Source organism: Mercenaria mercenaria, chromosome 9 (genome assembly GCF_021730395.1).
Source record: "Mercenaria mercenaria strain notata chromosome 9, MADL_Memer_1, whole genome shotgun sequence".
Taxonomy (NCBI): domain Eukaryota; kingdom Metazoa; phylum Mollusca; class Bivalvia; order Venerida; family Veneridae; genus Mercenaria; species Mercenaria mercenaria.
In genome coordinates, this window is record NC_069369.1 from 6,130,253 (window position 1) to 6,151,360 (window position 21,108).

Here is a 21,108-nt window from a genome sequence, read left to right on the forward strand (position 1 = left end):
GGAGAATCAATCACTGCTAATACCCAAGTAATTACGCTAATACTAAAGCAATAACCGCTAATGTCGAAGAAATGCTACAATGATGAAAAAATTTTTAATAATTGGGAAAAAATTATAGAAGTAAAAGATGCTTTCTTAAAACAAGAAACACAATTAGCTAGAACAAAAAAATCTGTTGACAATTTATCTGCTTCTGAAGTTGCTACAAAAAAACGATTTGGGTTTAGCTGAAATAATTCTTAAACTTAAAAAAAAGACAGGAAAATAGAAAAAAGGGTAGAGGAAGTGAGACATGAAGTGTTTTCTTTGAATACAAATTTTAATCATACTTTTGATTACATACAAATGAAAAAGTATTTTGAAAGTCCGCGGTGCCTGGATACATTCAACATATAAAAATATGGGCCCATCTGAACTATTTAAATATATTTTAAATAAGACCTGGAATTTTCGTAGATTATAAAAATTTTATAAACACAAACCAAGAATAAAAAAGAAGTACTAGATATGCTTTTGAGTGGTGTGTTTATAGTCAGAAAAACCGGAACTTAATAATAAAGATATTAAGATTTTATTAAAGGGTACGAGCTCTTTTGGTGAACCGGATAAACCGACTAAAGCCCAAAATCACATTTTATATTAAAGGGGCGGAATTATAGACCTCAGGATGATGTTTTATTTTTTGATTTTTTGATAATGTAAATATAACAGCTGAGGCAGCTGAGGACTTTGACACGATAAGTTAATATCTATGTATAAGAAAAAAATTAAAGTTATCTAAAACAAGGAACAATGTTTGATATTCATCCTTATGAGGATTCAGCATCTACAGAAGTAACATTTATGCTTTGATGGTAGTTACATTAGATTCTACATATCGGATGAACCTGTATCTTATGATGGAAACAGACTTTTGGATTAAAGGTTTAATTAAAAGCTTAATTAAAAGCTTAATTAAAAGTTTAATTACTATGTGTACCCTAATAATGTACTTACTTATTGAAGATAAGATCAAAGACCAGAGGCTTTGCCTCCGGGGGTCGTAGACCCACCTTTACATTTTATTAATAAATATAATATAATATAATCTGCCAAAGTTTTGCCAAAGTTCTGCCAAGTGGCAGGAATGTGGCAGTGTCTGCCAAGTTGGCAGAAAAATGGCAGGCTTTTGATTGGTTGAATTTGTGTTTGCCAACGTTCTGCCAAAAGTTTGTCAAGTTGGCAGCGACTGCCACATTTTTTGCCACTTGGCAGGATTTTTGGGAAATATTTTGGTGGAAGTGTTTAATCATATTTTACTATAGGTTTTAACAACAATTTGTTAAAATTTTTTTTTAAAATTGTTTTAAATTGGCAGCATTGGTCGGTTTAGGGCAAGGTTTTAAAAGTTAAAATTAGATTAAACTGCGCTCGCACCATCCTTTCTTATACTACTGGTTCTTTCAACAACAAAAATTGCAGAGTTATGGGACTTTGTTTCTTGTTAACATACTATGTACACACAGTCTGCATATGCAATATTGTGCGCGCCTAATCTTCCGAACACTTGCACACAATTTAATGAAACTTCACACAAGTGATCAGTACCAACCCTAGTTGTGCATGATGCATGTTACGTTCTTTTAGATAAATATTCTGCATAGTTATGGGACTTTGTTTTTATCCCCTGCCAAGGGAGGTATTGAAATGGCGTTGTCTGTCCGTCAGTCAGTCCGTCCGTCAGTCCGTCCGCAGCCATTTCACAGTAACTACCTGGTAGAATTTCATGAAACTTGAAATAAACATGAACCAACATACTGCAATGATGCCCGTCAAGTTTATTTTTGGATTGGTCAATTTCCCTTAGAGTTATTGCCCTTGATTTAATGAAAAATGTCCGTCCGCAGCCATTCCTCAGTAACTAGCAGGTAGAATTTCATCAAACTTGAAATAGACATGAGCCAACATACTGCAATGATGCCCGTTAAGTTTTTTTTTTGATTGGTCAACTTCCCTTAGTGTTATTGCCCTTGATTCAATGAAAAATACATGTCTGCAGCTATTTCTCAGTAATAAGTTTGTAGAATTTCATGAAACTTGAAATACATATGAACCAACATACTTTGATGATGCCCGTCATTTTCTTTTTTTATTGGTCCATTTTCCATACAGTTATTGCCCTTTAATTGTTTAAAAATCCACAGGTTTGTACATAAACGTTTAACCAACCAATTGGAAGAATTTCTTTAAACTTCTTTCATTCTTTTCCATGAACATTTATTATAAACATGTGAAGTTGTGTACCCACACCTGGTCGCCACCTTGCCTTGGTCACACCCCTCCCCCTCCCAACCCCCCTCCTAATTTTTTTTTAATTTTTAATTTTCCATCAATATTTATAATCAACATGTAAAGTTTTGTACCCCCCTCCCACCCCCACCCCCCAAAAAAACAACAACAACAACAAAATCATTCATTTTCTGTTAATTTGATTTTGACTAATGAAATGATTTGCTTCTTTGTAACATTCTTAACTTTTTGCTGGATATATTTTTTTGCTGTTCCTCACCACAGACCCTTTCGGCAAGGGATACCAATTCATCGAATTTGCTTGTTTGTTACTATACTGTATACATACAGTCTATATACATACAGTCCACATAATTATGCAATCTTGTGTGCGTCAAATTGCAATGTACTGTGTCAGTGCATGTGGGGGTAATAGTAATTAGTGATAACTCTAGTTTAACATGAGTCATAAAACCATGTTACAGTGGCAGGAGAGAGGGGCACCTGTGTCCTATGGACACACATCTAGTTTTTTTATGCCCCCCTTTGAAGAAGGAGGGGTATTTTGTTTTGCAAATGTCGGTCGGTCAGTCTGTCGGTCGGTCGGTATGTAGACCATTCCGTTTCCGGATGATAACTCAAGAACGCTAGGGCCTAGGATGATGAAATTTGATACTATATAAGGAAGGTCGGTCATCACCAGCAAATGACCCCTACTGATTTTTTGATCTGTATGTCAAAGGTCAAGGTCACAGTGACCCTGAACAGTTAAACGGTTTCCGGATGATAACTCAAGCACGTTTGGGCCTAGGATCATGATAGTTGATAGCTAGGTTGTTCATGACCAGCAAATGACTCTTACTGATTTTGAGGTCAGTATGTCAAAGGTCAAGGTCACAGTGACCCGGAACAGTTAAACGGTTTCCGGATGATAACTCAAGTGTGCTTAGGCCTAGGATCGTGAAAGTTGATAGGGAGGTTGATCATCACCAGTAGATGACCCCTACTGATTTTGAGATCAGTAGGTCAAGGTCACAGTGTCCAGGAATAGTAAAACGGTTTCCGGGTGATAACTCAAGATTGCTTGGGCCTAGAATCATGAAGATTGATAGGGAGGTTCATCATGACCAGCAGATGACCCTTATTGATTTTGAGGTCATTAGGTCAAAGTTCAAGGTCACACTGGCCAGGAACAGCTTAACTTGTTTCTGGAGTGTAACTTGAGAACACTTGGCCAAGGGTCAATAAAAATGATAGAGGTTCATCATGACCAGCAGATGACCCTATTGATTTTGAGGTTAGTAGGTCAAAGGTCAAGGTCACATTGACCCGGAACAGTTAAACCCTTTCCGGACATACCTTGAGAAGTCTTGGGCCTAGGATCACGAAACTTAGGGGTGTTGATCATGACCAGCAGATAACCCCTGTCGATTTTGAGCCTGTTGATTTTGAGGTCAATAGGTCAAAGGTCAAGGTCACATTGAACCTGAACAGTAGAAGTTTTATTTACAGTGAGCAAATAATTTCTGTTCCTTGTGCAATTACTAAATGCATCAAGGTGGGCATTTCGTGTTCGACAAATTCCTTTGTTTGTTTCTGCTGCAAATTTTTTTTCTGCGACCTCTTTTTATAGTAGTAGAAGCGGTGTAATTAATTGTTTACAAAGCGTCCAAATAACACTGATCAGTCTGAATGGTCCTGTGATTTTTCCGATAAATAGCAACCTGTTCTGCCGCAACAAGTTACATATAATCGTTGGCGTCACTCCTTGGTTAAAGTTTTGCATGCAAGTACGATATGGCTATCATTTAAAGGCATATAGCTTTGAAATTAATTTTTTCTTTTTTCTAGGTCAATTACCAGCCTCACTGAGTCAAGTCCCATAACTCTGACATGTGTTTTGGGCAAATTATGCCCCCATTTTGGACTTAGAAAATCCTGGTTTAAGTTTTACATGCAAGTTATCTCCAAAACTAATGCAGATATTGAATTGAAACTTCACATGTGTCTTAGGGGTTATAAATCAAGTTGATTGCATCCTGTCCCATAACTCTGACCTGCATTTTGGCCAAATTATGCCCCCTTTTGTACTTAGAAAATCCTGGTTAAGTTTTGTGTGCAAGTACATACAGCTATTACTGAAAGGCATATAGATTTGAAACTTATTTTTTCTTTTCTAGTTCGATTACCAACCTCACTGGGTCAAGTTCCATATCTCTGACATGTATTTTGGGCAAATTATGCCCACTTTTGGAAATTCTGGTTAAAGTTTTGCGTGCAAGCTACTATCTGCAGAACAAATGCCGATATTAAATTGAAACTTCACATGTGCTTTTGGGGTTATAAAACTAGTTCAGATTCAAGTCGTATAACTCTGACATGCATTTAGGTCAAATTATGTCCTCTTTTTGTGCCCCCCATGAATGGTGGGGGCATATAGATTTGGTCTTGTCCGTGCATCCGTCCGTCCGTCCAAAGTTCGTGACGCACCTAGCTCGAAAAGTATTTGATATAAATTGATGAAACCTTGCATGAGTCTTTATCATGATATGAACTTGCTCACCTCCTATTTTTCGTCTGACTCCGCCCCCTATTTTCAGAGTTAGGGCCCCTGAAATAGTCAAAAATGCACATTTTTACCTTGTGACACGCCTAGCTCAAAAAGCATTTGATATAGATTCATGAAACCTTGCATGAGTCTTAATCATGATATGAACTTGCGCACCTTTTATATTTCGTCTGGCTCCGCCCCCTATTTTCAGAGTTACGGCCCCTGAAATAGTCAAAAATACACATTTTCACCTTGTGACATGCCTAGCTCAAAAAGTATTTGATATAGATTCCTGAAACTTTGCAACAGTTTTAATCATGATATGAACTTGCGCACCTTCTATTTTTCATCTGGCTCCGCCCCCTATTTTCAGAGTTATGGCCCCTGAAATAGTCAAAATTGCACATTTTCTACTTGTGACGAGCCTAGCTCAAAAAGTATTTGATATAGATTCATGAAACCTTGCATGAGTCTTAATCATGATATGAACTTCCTATATTTCATTTGAGTCCGCCTCCTATTTTCAGAGTTATGGCCCCTGAAATAGTCAAAAATGCACATTTTCACCTTGTGACATGCCTAGCTCAAAAAGTATTTGATATAGATTCATGAAACCTTGCATGAGTCTTAATCATGATATGAACTTGCGCACCTGCTATTTTTCATTTGGTTCCGCCCCCTATTTTTAGAGTTATGGCCCCTGAAATAGTTAAAAATGTACATTTTCACCTTGTGACGCACCTAGCTCAAAAAGTATTTAATATAAATGGTTGAAAACTTGCATAAGTCATGATATAAAGATAAAGTACAATTTGTGATGTTTATTGTTTGAGAGCGATTAGCGATTTTGCAAAATTGAAACCGGTTTCACCTAGTAATCGAATCGGATCTGATTAACTGAGTAATCGTCCCAGTCCTAATCAAAATTTACATACCTGCTGGAATCACAGAGTTACAGCAAAACCAAGTGTTAAGAGCCTATTAGTCGCAAGGGTAAGCCGTGAGTGGTTTCAATTCAGATCGTCCACAACCACATGGGGCAATTGAAATTCCTAATACCCAATTTATTAACAAGAGCTGTCCGCAAGACAGCCAATGCTCGACTATTCGAATTATTGTCCTAGAAGCAGAAAAATATTACCCAAAATGTTAAAATATCTATAGAGTTTCAATCCAGTATCTGCATTAGTTTTGGAGATAGTAACTTGCATGCAAAACTTTAACAAGAAGTTTTAAGTTCAAACTAGAATGTGTCTGTAGGACACAGGGTGTGCCCCCTACTGGTACATTTGTCACAAATAAGGGGCAATAATTCCAATGTTTGCAGTCTTAATGGGGTATAGCCTCAACAAACATTTTATGAAAAGGATTCATTATTCTATGCCCTATATGAGCTATGAGCATCACAAACAAAAAATTCACTATTTTGGTTATTTCAAGGGCTATAACTCTGTAATAAGAGCTAAGATTCTCAAGAAGAATGCCAAGTTAGCAAGGTCACATCACGTTAAAGACTCAAGCAAGGTTTCCTGAATTTACATCTAATACTTTTTTGAGCTATGCACATAATTAGGTGAAAAAGTGCATTTTTTTACTATTTCAGGGGCCATAACTTTAAAAATAGGGGATAGAGCCAGCCAAAAAATTAGAGGTGTGTAAATAAATAAATAGGAATTTCAATTGCGTTTCAGTACGCACACTGTATGAATTCAGTTGGGTTTTCTGCAAATTTAATTGCATAAATATGCAAATACGCAATATCTGGAGCTCTGACACAAGGTCCATAACTCTGTAACCAATATTTAATGAAATTTCCCCCACTTTTACTTAGAATTTCAGGTTAAAGTTTGGATGCATTTTCACTCTATCTCAGTTATTTCTAAATGGATTTGATTCAAACTTAAAATAGTTGTTCAACATCATCACTCACATCATGTGACACAGAGCCATAACTCTTGCACCAGTATTTCATGAATTATCTCCCCTTTTTACTCAGAAATTCAGGTTAAAGTTTTGGTGCACTATCACTCTATCTCAGTTATTATTTAACAGATTTGATTCAAACTTAAAATAGTTGTTCCACCTTATCACCCACGTCATATGACACAAGGTGCACAACTCTGGCACCAATTTTTCATGAATTATGCCCCCTTTTACTTAGAATTTAAGGTTAATTTTGATGCATTTTCACTATATCTTAGTAATTTTTACTAAATGGATTTGATTCAAACTTGAAGTAGTTGTTCCACATCATCACCCACATGATATGACACAAGGTGCATAACTCATGCACCAATATTTTATGAATTATGCCCCCTTTTTGCTTAGAATTATACATATTTAGTGTTTTGATATACTTTATCTTTATCTCTCTTAGTGATTGGCCAGTCAGCGGATATAATCGATTGACGGCTAGATAAGCCCAACTGATTCTGATAATCGATTTATAATAATGTTTTCTCAGAGTCGATAGCGGATACGAATCTACACGGGTACGAACGAAGGTTTCCGAAGGGAAATACGGTGCATGAGAATTTATGTTTACCTAGAAATATCCGAAATATGGACTACCTGAATGCATAACGGATAAAACAGAAGTATGCCGACAATCAAACGTTAGTATTTCATTTCAGTTATCCAATGAAAATGGATTTTAATTCTAACAGTTAGGCACAGCTGTTAACATGGTGGCGTCCATAGTATCAATAAAAATGGGGTAAAAAAATTAGCGAAACTTTGATAAATCTTCGTATTTTACAATGGTATGTCCGAGGGAATTTATCTGTTGAAACTGGACAATAATGCAGGCAAATTTCCGTGTCCATGATGTAATTTCAGTGGAAAGAACTTTGGTGTTCTTATGCAGTTGCAGTTGTCATTGAGTTGTCATGATTTTTTCTCGTCCAAAATTCAATTTTCCCAGTACCGCTGACCAGTGTAATATGAAAACAGATTAAACTCTGATTAATTTATCTGATGATCTTTTTACCAAGCTTCATGACATTGTTATATGCTATAGCAACAAGTACTAGGAACATGGTGCAACTCAGTAGTGTCAGGCTATGGTAACCATTGTAATATATTAATATTACCGAAAAATAACTGAATTCATTAAACGATTTTCTACAATCACTATTTTTGTCAGCCAAAAAAGACTGAAATATTTGTACTTCCTTTCTGTATGCTAGATATATTACAGGTACAGGTATACCAGTCAATTGTCACAAATGACAGCTATAGATGAGTCTATGATACATGTACACAGGATTGCAATTCATTGTGGTTTCCCTGTCTGCAACTAATTAATCCTAGTGATTACTAAACAAGTTTCTGTTTACCAGGAACCAGCTTTACAATATCTGATTAATGGTAGTGCTTTATTTTTCAAAACAGCATAAGATTTTTAAGTAAAACAGTCACTTTAAAGACATTAATATCTTTATAAACAAGTATGAAAATAAATAACTTTCAACCGATTATTTTTCCGATACATCACATCGGTTTGCTAACCGATTCCAACCGATGTCCCATCACTAATCTCTCTTATGACTTAATATTTCTGACACAGACTCTGGCTATTGTGCAATATCTTCATCCACCATTGGAGTCAATAAACACTCAAGTGACAGCTCCAGCTTCCTCAGATGTGCCAAGTTTCACTATCAAGCATCAGAATAGTCGAGCGCGCTGTCTCCTGTGACAGCTCTTGTTATACCATTATGAGAGGGAGTGTCATACGCAACAACCAGGTCCCTACGTCTAAGGTCAAGGTCACACTTAGAGGTCAAAGGTCAAATTCAAGAATGACTTTGTCTGGAGCATATCTTTTTCATGCATGGAAGGATTTTGATGCATCTTCCCACAATTGTTCACCTTCAACAGATAGAGTGTCATGTACAAGAACCAGGTCCCTAGGTCTAAGGTCAAGGTCACACTTAGAGGTCAAAGGATACAAGAATGAAAACTTTGTCAGGAGCATATCTTCTTCATGTGTGTAGGGATTTTGATATAACTTGGTACAAATGTTCACCACTATGAGACAGAGTGTCGTGCACAGGAACCAGGTCCCTAGGTCTAAGGTCAAGGTCACACTTAGAGGCCAAAGGTCAGATGCAGGAATGACTTTGTCTGGAGCATTTCTTCTTCATGCATAAAGGGATTGTCATGCGCAGGTCCTTTGTTTAGAATTACTTCCCTTAGTTGTTACTATAAATAGCTTATATTGTAACATTTTCATTACTAGTCGTAGAAAAATTGAGACCACTTTTCTGTAGTACAACATGTATGTTACATACATTCAATTTTGAGGTGTATTTTGACCTAATTCTACCTGGTAAGGATTTTTATGTGGACTTAGATTTTTAAAAAAGAATGTTTTACTTCCCTTAGTTGTTACTATAAATAATAACTTATATTGTAACTTTTTTATAATTGACCGTAGGGAAAAACCAAGACCACTTTTCTGTGGTACAACATAGATGTGACTTTCAAATTTTAGGTGTATTTTAAGGTATCTCTACCTGCTAAGGAGTTTTTTTTGTGGATTTAGAAAAACAAAAGAATTACAATAATTACTACACAACCACAGAATTAAAATTCCATTTGAAGATACAGGTGCTAGTTTAAAGAAATTTGCTACAACAGGTGTATATTGTGACATTCCGGCACTCTTGTTCACTGTGATAAACTAACTTACATTGAAAAGGTTCCATTACTGTTTCTAATTTTTACAAAATTATGCCCTTTTGACGTAGCAATTTTTGGTTAATTTTTTACATGTTAGCTACTAGCTTTGTACCTACTTCTGGGAATGATTTGAAACTTTCACGCACTTGTCCACCACCTTATAACCGTTAAAGATATTAACTTTAAACATGGCATATAGGTAGATGGCAATTAAACGATGTGCAGAGCACTTAAACCGGCTCTGTAGATTGAAGGTCAAGGTCATAAATTGAGCTAAAAGGTCAAAATTGTCCATCATATTTTGTGTCCAGAGCATAACTAAATAATCCTGCAAAATATTGACTTTAAACTTGGCATGTAGGTAAGTGGCAATAACAGGATATACAGAGCACATGAACATGTCAGTAGGTTAGAAGTCAAGGTCACAAATTTAGCTCAAAGATCAAATTTGTCCGTTTTATTTCATGTCCAGAGCATAACTTATTAACCATTCAAAATATTCACTTCAAACTTTGGTTGTGGGGCACGCCCGCTAAGCTCAGTAGGTAGAGCATTGGTCTACAGGTCACATGGTCACCGGGCAGGGTGTATGTTCTCCGTGACGCTTTGATAAAAGACATTGTGTCTGAAATCATTCATCTTCCACCTCTGATTCATGTTGGGTAGTTGGCAGTTACTTGCGGAGAACAGGTTTGTACTGGTACAGAATCCAGGAACACTGATTAGGTTAACTGCCCGCTGTTACATGACTGAAATACTGTTGAAAAATGGCGCTAAACCCAAAACAAACACACAAAATTGGTTGTGAGTAGATGGTTATGAGACAATGTGCAGAGTGCTTGAACCAGGGTGGTAGGTCAAAGGTCCAGGTCACAGCAAGATGAAATCTGCCATTATATTTCATGTCTAGAGCATAACATCTATTAAAGGTATTGACTTGAAGCTTAGAATATTATAGACACTGCAGGTGTTGATTCAGACTTCCAGCTATCTACATTGATCATTTTTGAATCAAGAACGATTTTGGTAGGCTATTTTCTACTTTTGACAATATAGTGAGTGGGGTTGACTTTGGGCTCTTGTATCATTTTAACAATCTGAAACTGTAACAGGAGTCTTTATTGATAAGAGAACTTTAAGACACCGCACAGAATTATCTGTATTCTTTTGTTTCCATGATGGTGACCATACATAATTTGCATGGAAAAATTTGAGAAATATGGGTGTCTATAGTTACAAACTAACAGTGACATATATTAGGCCATTATACAACCTGTTTAATGTTTGAACATTTTATTGAATTTATCTGGCACAGCATTTGATGTATTAAGTTGAACTGAGACCACACTTTGTTTCTTCATAGTAAGATAGTTATCTATGTTTTTAATGAAGTTGTAAAACGTATATAATTTAGGCCATCTTAAAAATTGTTTGCAGATACTGACCCAGGCTTTTAACCATAGGTAGATAGGTAGGTTATTAAAAAAAGAAATCCTCAAAGGAAGTGATCCTTACCTATTAAGTGACACTTACATATTAGTTAGAATACACTATATACACCCCAGGGTGTAAGATAGATTTTTCTAGCACTGCTATAAACACTAGAAATCCACATCTGGTATGCAAGAAACAAATATATTAATACATTACTGTTGCGGTATAAAATATTAATGTTTATTTTTGTCTTCCACTTGTAGTGGGACAGACATGGAGACATATCCATTCCTTATAGTATTTTTTTTCTAATGTATCAGATACATAATCTCGGAAATTCGCTTTTACATGCTAAGAAAATTTTACATGTATCTGAAGAAGGCAGAGCTTAAGGTTTACGAATACATTTTTATATCATCAAAACACAGACATATTTGATAAACGAAGAAAATCTTTACCAACAATCTACCTAACCATTACATGTTCTGCCATACTGTCCCGTATGATGGATATACTTAAAATATTCAAAAAAAGTTGTTCCGCTTTAAAATGAATGCCATTTGTAATGAAATAAAAGTAAAGAATTGCTGGAAACTATGTTCCACCTAGTTACTGAAATTTCAACACTGGGACATTATTGCAAATGCATCGAAACAAAACATGTAACAGTTATTTGAAAATGGTGAGTTTTTAAAGGTGTTTAACTGGCTGGAAGTGTACTCCTTTTGTGCGGTCTTTTTAGGGAATTCAATATATATGTTAAAATAAATAAATAACATTTGAAATTTGATTATTGTCTTTAGTTGGACTGAGGCAATCAGGGTAGATAGCTATGGGCTGATTTTATGTCAAATTACCTCCCTTTGTTTCAAATTAAAATGGGTGTATCTCAGTAAAAAATGAAGATACTGATTTGAAATGTCATTTCATTCCTTTGTGCGATCAGATGGCCTCTGATAATCTGGGTAGATTACTTTTAACTGAATTTATGACAAATTACCTCCCTTTATTTTCTTTACTTAAACGAATATATCTCAGCAGCATCTAATGAGATTGGTTTTAAATGTTATTTAAGTCTTCCGGGGTAAGGAATAGTCATGTTAGTACAAAAATCCAGCTTGGTATGGAAACTGGCCCTGACTAGGTCAAAAGGGACTGTTACAAGAACATGTTTATCCTGATGATATTTAATGTATATGCCTATGTGCTCTGTGTCAAAACTTGATCATATCATTTTGAGCAACGGTACTCAGGTGAGCGATACAGGGCCATCATGACCCTCTTGTTAGCTGATTTTGCAGTTTGTGTGTTTGACTGAAAATATTTTTCTTGCATTAAACATAACTCCAACTTTCTTTTGATTTTTATTCAGCACTGACAATATTTTTCAAGAAAATTTTAATTACTGACATATAAAGGGACTGGCCTCCAGTTGAATTGACAACATAATTATATATATTGTTTTAGATATCTGGAAATAAATGCTATATTAAGAAGGCTTTAAAACTTAATTACTGACAAACTATATGTTACAGAAACACGACAATTTGCTGTTTTTACAACTTTTTACGATGAAAATTGAAAAGTGTTTGTAATGCTCTGGATTATGAATATCCATATTTTGAAGTCATAATTCACTAATTCCGCTATAGCTATATTGGTTACAACGACGAGAAAATGTCTTAGTTGTTGTGGCGGTCCGGGATTCGATTCCCGACGAGAGTATCTTTTTTTCTTGATTTGGAATTTTTATAATATTTTAGAAACACTAACTCATATTCTAATGTTCATAATATGACCAAACTTAAATATGAAAGAAAGATAATTTTAACCAAATCTGGAGGTCACTGCCTTTAAAATGGGTCATAATGTGTGCTGCAGTCATTGGAAATATGTCATTTTTATAGGCTGATCACTACCAAATAGAATGTAAGCCTCCGCAGGTCTAGTAGTCCAAATATAAATAGTACTAATCTTTTTTCCTTTCCTAGTGCATTTTCTCGGCAGCAACATGTTTACTTTTACCCTACCGCGTTTCAGTATGTATCACTTTGCATTCTATTGAAATCGGCATGTTCCTATCGCAAAAAAAATTGCTAGGTAAAAATGGCGGCGTAAGAATTTAATGACTCAAAAAGAGAAATTGAAAGAAGCGAAAAGTAGTAAATTCAGCGGGTTGTATTTAACGAACTGTAGTTTTCTTACATAAAAGTTAACACCCCCTTTTCTTTTTGTTTTTATAAAGTAGCGATCTAGTTCTTTATGGGAATATAAGTCTCTGAAAATCTGATATGCTAGAAAATGTCGAAAAACTGTTATGAAGTAAGTGGATTTTATATGAAATAAAGAACAGCTGGATTTAGTAGTGTTCAGCCTATAAGGGGCAAATAGCCAATACATGGTATTTTCTGAAACTCCTCGAAAATGAATGGAAATGCAATTAATCTATTCTTTATGATGTAAAACAGTAACAAATGGCTGAAAACTGTTAAATTTCTTGTGCTTTTGGAATTTAGATCGAATTTTCGACCAGGTGGCTCTATTTTGGTTCGTTTTAGAACCTAGTAAATATCTTTTCTCGCATTTTTGCACTTCAATTGTCTAAATATTTTTGAAATTAGCATGTTTCTGAATGAAAATGACAATGGATCTTAAATGAAAATTCTACGAATAAGGTAAAATAAATTGAAATATTGCTTGCATAGTGCTAAATTTCGCGTATTTTTTAAGAAGAGGGTGTCCTGTAATGAATTGTCATTTCTCTAGATTTTCTCAATATTTTGCACCAAAACTAAGCAGAATCATTGTAAAATAAGTGTACCTTGAGAATGAATGCAAATTCATGGAAATCCCAAACAAAAAACAAAAATTTTCTCTTTTAGGCTGATCACTACCAAATAGAATATAAGCCTCCACAGGTCTACAGGTAGTCCAAATATAAATAGTTCTAATCATTTTTCCTTTCCTAGTGCATTTTCTCGGCAGCAACGTGCTTACTTTTACCCTACCGCGTTTCAGTATGGTATCACTTTGCATTCTATGAAATCGGCATGTTCCTATCGCATGCTAGGTAAAAATGGCGGCGTAAGAACTTAATGACTCGAAAAGAGAAATTGAAAGAAGCGAAAAGTAGTAAATTCAGTGGGTTGTATTTAACGAACTGTAGTTTTTAGCTCACCTGTCACAAAGTGACAAGGTAAGCTTTTGGGATCGCGCGGTGTCCGTCGTCCGTGCGTCCGTCCGTAAACTTTTGCTTGTGACCACTCTAGAGGTCACATTTTTCATGGGATCTTTATGAAAGTTGGTCAGAATGTTCATCTTGATGATATCTAAGTCAAGTTTGAAACTGGGTCACATGCCTTTAAAAACTAGGTCAGTAGATCTAAAAATAGAAAAAAATTGTGACCTCGCTAGAGGCCATGTATTTCACAAGATCTTCATGAAAATTGGTCAGAATGTTCACCTTGATGATTTCTAGGTCAAGTTTGAAACTGGGTTACGTGCCATCAAAAACTAGGTCAATAGGTCTAAAAATAGAAAAACCTTGTGACCTCTCTAGAGGCCATATATTTCAAAAGATCTTCATGAAAATTGGTCAGAACGTTCATCTTGATGATATCTAGGTCAAATTTGAAATTAGGTCACGTGCCATCAAAAACTAGGTCAGTAGATCTAAAAATAGAAAAACATTTTGACCTCTCTAAAGGCCATATTTTTCATGGGATCTGTATGAAAGTTGGTCTGAATATATATCTTGATGATATCTAGGTCATGTTTGAAACTGGGTTACGTGCGGTCAAAAACTAGGTCAGTGGTTCTAAAAATAGAAAAACCTTGTGACCTCTCTAGAGGCCATATATTTCAATAGATCTTTATGAAAATTGGTCAGAACGTTCACCTTGATGATATCTAGGTCAAGTTCGAAACTGAGTCACGTGCCATCAAAAACTAGGTCAGTAGATCTGAAAATAAAAAAAACCTTGTGACCTCTCTAGAGACCATATATTTCACAAGATCTTCATGAAAATTGATCAGAACGTTTACCTTGATGATATCTAGGTCAAGTTTAAAACTGGGTCACGTGCCATCAAAAACTAGGTCAGTAGGTCAAATAATAGAAAAATCTTGCGACCTCTCTAGAGGCCATATTTTTCATGGGATCTGTATGAAAGTTGGTCTGAATGTTCACCTTTATAATATCTAGGTCAAGTTCGAAACTGGGTTATGTGCGGTCAAAAACTAGGTCAGTAGGTCTAAAAATAGAGAAAACCTTGTGACCTCTCTAGAGGCCACATATTTCATGAAATCTTCATGAAAATTATTCAGAATGTTCACCTTGATGATATCTAGGACAAGTTCTAAAATGGATCACATGCCTTTAAAAACTAGGTCAGTAGGTCAAATAATAGAAAAACTTTGTGACCTTTCTAGAGGCCATATTTTCCATGGGATATGTATGAAAGTTGGTCTGATTGTTCATCTCGATGATATCTAGGTCAAGTTCGAAAGTGGGTCACGTGCCGTCAAAAACTAGGTCAGTAGGTCAAATAATAGGAAAACCTTGTGACCTCTCTAAATGCCATATTTTTCAATGGATCTTCATGAAAGTTGGTCTGAATATTCATCTTGATGATATCTAGGTCAAGTTCGAAACAGGGTTATGTGCGGTCAGAAACTAGGTCAGTAGGTCTAAAAATAGAAAAACCTAGTGACCTTTCTAGAGACCATATTTTTCAATGGATCTTCATGAAAATTGGTCAGAATTTTTATCTTGATAATATCTAGGTCAAGTTCAAAACTGGGTCACATGAGCTCAAAAACTCGGCCTCTATGACAAATAATAGAAAAAACGACGTCATACTCAAAACTGGATCATGTGGGAAGAGGTGAGCGATTCAGGACCATCATGGTCCTCTTGTTTTTGTAAAGTAGCGATCTAGTTCTTTATGGGAATATAAGTCTCTGAAAATCTGATATGCTAGAAAATGTCGAAAAACTGTTATGAAGTAAGTGGATTTTATATGAAATAAAGAACAGCTGGATTTAGTGGTGTAGAGCCTATAGAATAAAGAAGAACAGCTATTTAGTGTGTTGTAACCTATAATTTGTGTGCATTCAGGTGTAATGACCCAAGGTCAGACATTTCCCTCTCATTTGCTTTAATTTCATTGGATTAGGCATTGCAGATTATCTGATCATTGCCTGTAGCTTTTTGTAACAGCAAACTTGTGATTTGTGCATTGATTATATATTAAAATGATTTGAAAATTATTGGATTATAATACAGGTTAGATAATTTTTCTATTGTGTTCATTGGACTCATAAACTATCCAGTTATTATAAACTATCCAGTTTATTTTTTGTTAAACTTTTGGCTCATTGTATCTTGCCAGTTTGGTAATATTTTGAGCAAGTGAATGTTTTATAAATTCATAAATGTCTTTCCTTTACCACAGTCTCATGCATAATTTACACTGTAAGCCATTTAATCATTTGCAGACCATCAACTGGATCAAAGAGATTGTGGTGTGTGTGTGTGCGCTGTGTTGAGATACCATTGTTGAGGAAGTGTTGCATTTCAAGTTGCACAACTTGGTAAGCATTATTATGTTTGTAATGTATATTTTTACCTAGTATGCATTTTTTAGCAGGAATGTGCCACTGAACACACATATTTTAACCTACAATGTCATTACTTGGGGAATAAAAAGCTGATGTTACGTCAGTTTTTTTGGAAAACAGCATGGTCTGAAACTCTGATTATTAATAATATAATATCATAGAATAAAAACCTGGGCGATGAACTTTTGTGTTATTTAAATGCATCAGTATTCTAGGCTTAGGTTTTATAGAATAAATAAAATCAACATCAAAACTTCAGTTATTGATCATAAAATTGACATTTGTGATGTCAGTTTTGGCTATTTGAAGAACTTAGAAATTATTCAATGTTAGGGTTTCACCAGGCCATTTCAGCTGGAGCATCAACCAGCTAAAATATCTTAGTGCCTTGCAATAAATTTTAAATGCATATTGTCATGTACAATAAAATCTGTAAAAAGATCCTTTGGAAGCAAAGAATGCAACCAAGAAGAATAATAGCAGACTCAGTTTGATTGAGTCTGTTCATGAAAAATCTTATCACCTGTAAACATAAACTGGCCATTCTTGCATAAAAACTTTTGCTGATTTCAGGCATGCACAAATGGGAAAAGATGTGTACAAAGTTCTTGTGAGCATCCGCTGTTGTTGAACATGTTGGATATGCCATTCCTGGTCCAACATGGACAAAAAATGGACACAGAATTGGTTAAAGGCAAAGCTAAAAGGTTTTAGACTAACAATATTTTTATCTGCCTTAAATGTCATTAAGGGGACGCATATTGCTACATTCACAGTTCATACAGCAATGCAGAAGGGGTGCATATTCAAGAAATCGATGGTGGGAAAATAAAAAACATATTCCTAAACTGATATAATACTGATGGACACCTGTAATATTCAGTATTTTGTGGATAAGGATGTGGTACTATGAATGTAATAGGAAAACAGAGGTCTTTGTGAAAGTACATTCAACACAAAATATTAAGCTTTTGTATAAGGAAAATACAGGTTTTTTACAATAACAGTATTCCAAATAATGTTGAAGGGATGAGATTTTCTTTCTAACACACCAGGTTTGCTTAAACATGTAAAAATTTAACGCCACGTCTGTTCATCTCGGGATGGACGCCATATTTCTCATTGATAAAAAATGTAAACAAAAAAATCAGAGTGGGATTAGCATTGCAAGGGCATAACATGACATTCTACACAATGAATACCTTAGAACAGATATCTAAGATGCTACACAGGTCAGGCGGGTTAAATGCATAACGCCGATCACTTGAAATTCATCTTGAAAAGGTGGTTAATTTTAGTTTGTTTACATGGTTTTTAATTTTCCCACGACTTCTCGGCGATTCACTGCAAATGTATTACTGCGCCGGACGAAAGGTAACTCTAATAAACAACTGGAGACAACTTAGGTGTCAGCACGTGTACGATTTTTAAAAAAACATGTCGATGATTATAATTTCTTATCAAATAATGAATCCTATTCAGATATTCGTGTTTAATATTAGAAAATTATTAATTTCTGTGGACATTTGTCAAATAATATTAATTACAGTGGACTACTTTGCGTATTAAACTGGTTTCCGCTTCAGTTGTTAGGCACTTCCGTTATACTTTTTGACAACAATAACAAAACACAAAATGAATCAATACAGTCACTTATAAACCGACTGCTACTTAAATCAGTGTAAGTAAAGTTGTTTTTACAACATTATACATGTTCGTTACGATATGAGATAAAGTTTATCTTGAACTGCATAATCCATTAATTACGTTTAGATGATACTGCATTTACAACTTATTTGACCCCGTTTTTTTACGTGAATGACAGCATTCTCGTGCAACTCGTGCAAACAGAGTTATGAAAAGTATGGTGGAGAATTCAAGGACAAATTATAAATGACATTTAAGTGAGGATAACTGTATATTCGTCCAGTTTTGATCATTGACATTCCTGCTGTTTATTAGTAACTTTTGTGAACAAGATTAGAATGTTGCTTTTGCACAATACACATTGATTGGACCTCTCAACCAAATTTCATACCTTATTTTAGGGATTTTTAAGACAATACATTTTCAAAAGTTTGTTGAATGTGTTTTGATATTTAAGTGCATTGTAGTTCATGAATACCAAGTTAAAAATTAATAATGGCAACATTTCTAGGCCTTTATTGTAAGCCACTAGACTTCTGTAATGATAAATGTTTAATGTATTAAGGGGAATATACTCTTTTAGTTTTGTAATGTGGCATTCCTTGACCACCATATCTTTTCTTATGCACTACTTTGTAAACAAACTAAATAATGTGTTTTAGCTCACATATGCGAAATGAAAAGCAAGACAGTGAACTTATTTCACATTCTTTCTTTAAATTAGAATCTGTAGGACATTGATAAATGTTTAGACAAAGTGAAGCACTATTATTTTCGCACCAAAAAGTCTTAATTGTTGACTTTGAATGTACACAAGAACTCTTACGTAATTCAACAATAACTTTCTTGTTTCAGTTTTTCTCATTTTTATTTTAGTGAGCAATCCTTTGTGTACTTATAACAGTTGAAACAGTATTCATTTCATTTACCAAAACCTTGTACTTTTTTGCAGGTAAATTTTATAATACCCCACCCACTTTTTTCTAATTTCAAAGTATGCGTCCCCTTAAATATCTATTTTTTGAGCCTTATATTATTTTACTTTCAACTTGAAATAAGTGCATCCTTTCTTGATGACAGCATTGACGCTCAGTTATAATTATTAAATTATTACAAAATATTAATGTTTAACTTAAAAGTCACAATTTAATCCCTGAGAATGATAAAAAACATTTAGAAAAATACAGTTTCGTTTTTAGCTCATATGATTTTTTGAAAAAAAGAATTTAGTTATTTTCATCACTTGATCGACGTTGGCATTGCCTGGTTAAGTTTTATGTTTAGGTCAGCTTTTCTCCAAAACTATCAAAGCTATTGCTTTCAAACTTGCAACACTTGTTCACCATCAAAAGCTGACTCTGTACAGCAAGAAACATAACTCAGTCCTGCTTTTTGCAGGAATATGGCCCCTTTTGGACTTGGATTTAATATCAGATTTCTTGGTTAAATTTTGTGTTTAGGTAAACTTTTCTCCTAAATCATCAACGCTATTGCTTTGAAACTTGCAACACTTGTTCACCATGAAATGCTGATTCTGTACAGCAAGAAACATAACTCAATCCTGCTTTTTGCGAGAATTATGGCCCCTTTTGGACTTAGAAAATATCACATTTCTTGGTTAAGTTTTGTGTTTAGGTCAACTTTTCTCCTTTATGGTCAAAGCTATTGCTTTAAAACTTGGAGCATTTAGTCGCTATTAAAAGCTGACACTGTGCAGCAGATACTATAACACTGCATTGCTTTTTGCGAGAATTATGGCCCCTTTTGGACTTAAAAATATCAGATTTTTTGGTTAAGTTTGGCGTTTAGGTTTAACTTTTCTCCTTTACGGTCAAAGCCATTGCTTTAAATCTTGGAGCATTAGTTGCCATTAAAAGCTGACACTACACAGCAAGAACCGTGACTCTGTATTGCATTTGGCAAAAATTATTGCCCCTTTTGGACTTAGAAAATCATGGGTAGATCAATATTTCTATTATACAGAGACAAAAAAATCAGCTGAGCGTCTGCACCCACAAGGCGGTGCTCTTGTTTAAATTAATTTGAATTGAGAAAGTTAACATTCTTACTTCAAATCTCACACTAAAACTTGTAAAAATGTTTTTTTCTACTTTAGGCCTACACTGGATCAAAAAGAGATTGTGGAGTGTGATGTGAGCTGTGTTGAGATACAATTGTTGAGGAAGATTTGCAGTTAGTTCAACAACTTGGTAAGCATAATTATTTTTGCAGTGTATATTTTTATGCCACCGGCAACTACTGATGTGGGAGGCATATAGTGTTTGTACTGTCCGTCCGTTCGTTCGTTCGTCCGGCTGTACGAGGTTAACCAAATGGGACCGTTTCGTCTAGTGTCAATACCCCTTACTAGAATGTTTGTTTTTGTTTGTTTTGGGTTTAACGCCGTTTTTCAACGGTATTTCAGTCATGTAACGGCGGGCAGTTAACCTAACCAGTGTTCCTGGATTCTGTACCAGTACTAACCTGTTCTCCGCAAGTAACTGCCAAATTCCCCACATGAAACAGAGGTAGAGGACTAATGATTTCAGACACAGTGTCGTTTAATCAAATAGTCACGGAGAACATAAGCCCCACCCAAGGATCGAACTCACGACCCCGCGATCCATAGACCAACGCTCTACCTACTGAGCTAAGCGGGCTGGCTCCTTACTAGAATGACTTGATACTAATGTAGATGTAACCTGTGACCATTCCTCATCTTCAGACATCACCTGACCTCAGTTTGACCTTGACCTTGAACTTGACCTTGTTTTGGACTTAGGTTGCTTTTCATTGACAAGGATGCCACCGGGGGCATCAAGCGTTTATTGAACGCAGCTTCTTCTTGTGCCCCCCATGAGTGGTGGGGGCATATAGATTTGATCTTGTCCGTGCGTCCA

The 21,108-nt window shown here is 35.3% G+C and overlaps 1 long non-coding RNA gene across 1 annotated transcript in view; it reads left to right on the plus strand.

The window, feature by feature from the left end:
• Positions 1–20,419, plus strand: part of LOC128559385 (uncharacterized) — a 51,988-nt gene extending 31,569 nt beyond the window's left edge. The window contains exons 2-4 of the long non-coding RNA XR_008372307.1: positions 16,439–16,534; positions 17,135–17,268; positions 20,325–20,419. This is a non-coding gene — a long non-coding RNA (uncharacterized LOC128559385). The remainder of the gene's footprint in view (positions 1–16,438; positions 16,535–17,134; positions 17,269–20,324) is intronic.
• The last annotated feature ends 689 nt before the right edge of the window (positions 20,420–21,108 follow it).